The sequence below is a fragment of the Schistocerca americana genome, chromosome 4, assembly GCF_021461395.2.
Source record: "Schistocerca americana isolate TAMUIC-IGC-003095 chromosome 4, iqSchAmer2.1, whole genome shotgun sequence".
Lineage (NCBI taxonomy): Eukaryota > Metazoa > Arthropoda > Insecta > Orthoptera > Acrididae > Schistocerca > Schistocerca americana.
In genome coordinates, this window is record NC_060122.1 from 264,254,495 (window position 1) to 264,260,265 (window position 5,771).

Sequence of the window (5,771 nt, forward strand, 5' to 3'; positions counted from 1 at the left end):
ATCTACTGATAGGCATAGTTAGCAAATGAAAGATTTTAATAGAGAACAAACAATGTATTTACCTTAATAGTGTTGGAAACTCATAATATACATAGCAGTTAATGACATCCAGTCTTACAAATTTCTAAACTCCGCCATCTCTCTCCCCACAACCACCACTGCTGGCGGCTCACCTACTGCGTGAAGAGTTTGACAGAGCACTGAAAGACCTGAGTCCAAACAAGGCCCCCGGAGTAGACAATATTCCATTGGAACTACTGACGGCCTTGGGAGAGCCAGTCCTGACAAAACTCTACCATCTGGTGAGCAAGATGTATGAAACAGGCGAAATACCCTCAGACTTCAAGAAGAATATAATAATTCCAATCCCAAAGAAAGCAGGTGTTGACAGATGTGAAAATTACCGAACTATCAGTTTAATAAGTCACAGCTGCAAAATACTAACGCGAATTCTTTACAGACGAATGGAAAAACTAGTAGAAGCCAACCTCGGGGAAGATCAGTTTGGATTCCGTAGAAACACTGGAACACGTGAGGCAATACTGACCTTACGACTTATCTTAGAAGAAAGATTAAGGAAAGGCAAACCTACGTTTCTAGCATTTGTAGACTTAGAGAAAGCTTTTGACAATGTTGACTGGAATACTCTCTTTCAAATTCTAAAGGTGGCAGGGGTAAAATACAGGGAGCGAAAGGCTATTTACAATTTGTACAGAAACCAGATGGCAGTTATAAGAGTCGAGGGACATGAAAGGGAAGCAGTGGTTGGGAAGGGAGTAAGACAGGGTTGTAGCCTCTCCCCGATGTTGTTCAATCTGTATATCGAGCAAGCAGTAAAGGAAACAAAAGAAAAATTCGGAGTAGGTATTAAAATTCATGGAGAAGAAGTAAAAACTTTGAGGTTCGCCGATGACATTGTAATTCTGTCAGAGACAGCAAAGGACTTGGAAGAGCAGTTGAATGGAATGGACAGTGTCTTGAAAGGAGGATATAAGATGAACATCAACAAAAGCAAAACAAGGATAATGGAATGTAGTCTAATTAAGTCGGGTGATGCTGAGGGAATTAGATTAGGAAATGAGGCACTTAAAGTAGTAAAGGAGTTTTGCTATTTGGGGAGCAAAATAACTGGTGATGGTCGAAGTAGAGAGGATATAAAATGTAGGCTGGCAATGGAAAGGAAAGCGTTTCTGAAGAAGAGAAATTTGTTAACATCCAGTATTGATTTAAGTGTCAGGAAGTCATTTCTGAAAGTGTTCGTATGGAGTGTAGCCATGTATGGAAGTGAAACATGGACGATAAATAGTTTGGACAAGAAGAGAATAGAAGCTTTCGAAATGTGGTGCTACAGAAGAATGCTGAAGATTAGATGGGTAGATCACATAACTAATGAGGAAGTATTGAATAGGATTGGGGAGAAGAGAAGTTTGTGGCACAACTTGACCAGAAGAAGGGATCGGTTGGTAGGACATGTTCTGAGGCATCAAGGGATCACCAATTTAGTATTGGAGGGCAGCGTGGAGGGTAAAAATCGTAGAGGGAGACCAAGAGATGAATACACTAAGCAGATTCAGAAGGATGTAGGTTGCAGTAGGTACTGGGAGATGAAGAGGCTTGCACAGGATAGAGTAGCATGGAGAGCTGCATCAAACCAGTCTCAGGACTGAAGACCACAACAACAACAACAACTTCTTTGAGGATGACTGCAGTGTGGCTGTAACTGTCACCAGTGAACTCTACCTAAAGATGATGCAAGACTTCTTTCTTCCCCAATTAAATATGGTCGATGGGGATGTGGAACCATTACGGTTTCAACAAGACGGAGCGATCTCGCATACAGTCAGTGTGTGCATGGATTTCTTGCGACAGACATTTCCCGGTAGAGTAATTTCCCGTTTTGGTGACATTTCCTAGCCGCCTGGCTCCCCTACCTTTCATGTGCAGACTTTTTCCTTTGTGGCTACCTGAAGCAAGAAGTGTTCCGAACACGTTGTGCCACCATTCCTGAGTTGAAGGATCGCATCAGAACTGCCGTCGGCAATGTCCCAGGGAATACGTCACGCCGAGTTATGGAAAGTTTCCAACGCCGCCTAGACGAATGTGTTGTGCAGAGGGGGCATCATTTGACAGTAGTCACATTCAAAAAGTAATCCACGCAATGGACAATGACTTACACATTAGAAAGCTGCATACCTTTAGCTAATAATTGACATAAGAGGTAATAAATAAATTACAGTTACTGCCTGGTGGCGTGTTTTTAATATCCTACTACGAACGATGCAGCATCCTGTAGTAAGAGGAACATTCAACTCTTACTCTTCGCTGCATTCAATGCTTTCCTATTAAAGCCCTCCCTTTCCTTATACAGTGAACCGCCAAAGAGACTGATGTAGGAATGCATATTCAAATACAGAGATATATCAACAGGCAGAATACGGCGCTGCCGTCTACAACACTATATAAGACAAGTGTCTGACGCAGTTGTTAGATCTGTTACTGCTGCTACAATGACAGGTTATCAAGATGTGAGTTTGAACGTGGCGTTGTAGTCGACGCGCGAGCGATCGAACACAGCATCTCCGAAGTAGCGGTGAAGTGGGGATTTTCAAGTACGACTATTTCACGGGTGGACCGTGAATATCAGGAATCCGATAAAACATCAAATCTCCAACATCGCTGCGGGCGGAAAAAGATCCTGCAAGAACGGCACCAACGACGTCCGACGAGAATCGTTCAACGTGACAGAAGTGCAACCCTTCCTCAAATTGCTGCAGATTTCAATGCTGGGCCATCAAAAAGTGTCAGCATGCGAACCATTCAACGAAACATCATCGAGATGGACTTACGGTGCGTAAGGCCCACTCGTGTACCCTTGATGACTAGAAGATACAAAGCTTCACGCCCCGCCTGGGACCGTTAAAACCGACATTGGACTATTGATGACTGAAAACATGTTGCCTGGTCGGACGAGTCTCGTTCCAGATCGTACCGAGCAGATGGGGGTGTAGAGATATGCAGACAACCTCATCAATTTATGGATCCTGCATGTCAGCAAAGAACTGTTCAAGCTGATGGACGCCCTGTAATGGTGTGGGGCGTGTGCAGTTGGAATGATATGGGACTGCTAATTCGCCTAGATACGATTCTGACAGGTGACACGTACATAGGCATCCTGTCTGATCACTTGCATCCATTCATGGCCATTGTGCATCCGACGGACTTGGGCAATTCCAGCAGGACAATGTGGCACCCCACTCGTTCACAATTGCTACAGAATGGCTCCAGGAACAATTTTCTGAGTTAAACACTTCCGCTGGCCACCAAACTCCCCAGACATGAACATTATTGAGCATATCTGGCATTCCTTGCAGTGTGCTGTTCAGAGGAGATCTCCACCCCTTCGCACTCTTAATGATTTATGGACAGCCCTGCGAGATTCATGGTGTCCATTCTCTTTAGCACTAATTCAGACTTTAGTCGAGTCGGTGCCACGTCGTGTTGCGGAACTTCGAGGTCGTCGAGGGGGCCCTACACGATATTAGGCAGGTGTACCAGTTTCTTTGGCTCTTCAGTGTATATTACTTGTATGATTTGTGACATTCAGTTGTCAGTATGAAAGAGAAAGGATCTTGCTCATGGTAATAATGACTTAGGTAAATAATTAACGTGCGTGTACGTATAAGTTTCACACACGCAACATACTGCGCAGTAAATGAACTTACGACATTGGCAAGTCCTTTACAATTCTAATTGTCTGTGGATAACTTTTAATATACACACATCATCAAAACTTTTGCATGAACCTTGGTATGTTGTGCAGGTATGCTGCTATTGTGACTGTTCCTGTACCAATCATAAGATCACCCACGTTGTTCTTCGTGAACATATACACAGTTACCACGAACACTGTATAATGGAAAAAATGCCGCATTCTAATGATCTGCAGCATGTCAGTTGAAAGCAAAGCAGCAGCAGGTGAAATGATCATTCATCAGGCCACTGAGGAAAAACGCGACTTATGATCAAATCCGCACTGTCAGAAGGCTTTTCAACCATGGAAATTGCTCGACGTGTGCACCAGAGTCATAATGATGTGGTAGGGACATGGAATCGGCTCCAATTGACATATAGTGTTGCGGATTTACGCCATCCACGTTTGTCACGCTCACAGGATTATCGATACACTGAGTCAGAAGAACATACCCTCTCTGCTCCAGGACTGAATCCGGCGTTCGAAAAGGTTACAGAACGCCGTGTATCACGTCAAAATTTTAGTATACGATTGCATGATGCGAATCTCCATTTTCGATGACCGTGCCGTGGTGAGCACAATGTTACACCAAACACAACGGACTCCGTTACAGATAGGCCACAGATCATGCGGAACGGCAACCCCAGATCGGCGTCTGGTGTTGTTTGCGGACGAAACTCGGATCTGTTTGTACTCTCATAATCACAGAAAACTTGTTTGGAGTAAACCCGATAATAATGAACGCCTCCAACACTGTGTCCCATATCCACAAGAATGTGATGATAGTGTATGTTCTGGGGTGGCCGTTCATGGGGCCAACATACACCTCTCGTGGTTGTTGTGCACAACCTCTCTGCTCTGTGTTACACGGGCGACATTCTACAACCAACAGTCAAATTTAGGTGACAATTTTATCTTGATGGATGACAGCTTGCTTGCTCATCATGCTGTTCTCGTGGAGACCGTACAGTGTGCATGGCTGCACAAGTTGGGATGTCAACATTGGTGACACTGTTAGGTAACCCCATTTACCACGGCAACGGCGTACCACATCGTATAGGAAGAATCAGTTTGTAATTGTCCTTAGGCCAAGAACTGCTCAAAACGCTAAATAACATCGGTTTCTAATTGTCGTCAGAGTGATATGTTCAATATTCTGTCCACCGTTTTCTGCAAGTTGAAATCGAGAAACAGCACAAATCGGAATACCTCGGCGGTAACGTTCAGAGCGCGTTACGCAATGTGTGCCTTCAGCTCAGCTACATTCGTGATTAGAGCACAGAACACAACATATTTGAGGTAACTCCACAGCCATAGGTCACAAGGGTTAAAATCAGGTAACCTGGGCGGCGAGGCTGTAGGGAAATTGCACTCCGTCAGCAGGCCACAAGTGGCCCATCGGTACCATCCGACCGCCGTGTCATCCTCATTTGAGGATGCGGATAGGAGGGGCGTGTGGTCAGCACACCGCTCTTCCGGTCGTTACGATGGTTTTCTTTGACCGGAGCCGCTACTATTCCGTCGAGGAGCTCCTCAGTTGGAATCACGAGGCTGAGTGCACCCCGAAAAATGGAAACAGCACATGGTGGCCCGGATGGTCACCCATCCAAGTGCCGGCCACGCCCGACAGTGCTTAACTTCGGTGCTCTGACGGGATCCGGTGTATCCACTGCGGCAAGGCCGTTGCCTGTAGGGAAATGACGGTTGATAATTCTAAAATACGCGAAATGTTTCTGCAGCAGCCGCTTCAGTGGCTGTGCAATGCATGAGGACTGCTATCTCGCATAAAAATGACCGTAGCCACCCATCCACGCTGTTGAAGAGTTGGAATAGCGTTGGCTCTCAAAAGACTGTCATAGCGTTTACCAGTGAGGGTTTTATTTTGCAGCTAGTTGAAGATCAAATTCCGACAGGAATGAAGGTGACATACTGCATATATGGGAAACTTGTTTTAAACCTTAATAGGCTGTACACCAAATCAAAACTAGCATGAACATCGGCCATGGAGCAGCAAAATATT

At 45.0% G+C, this 5,771-nt stretch overlaps 1 pseudogene; it reads right to left on the reverse strand.

Moving 5' to 3' along the window:
- Positions 1-5,321: 5,321 nt before the first annotated feature.
- LOC124614228 lies at positions 5,322-5,439 on the reverse strand (annotated as a pseudogene).
- Positions 5,440-5,771: the final 332 nt, after the last annotated feature.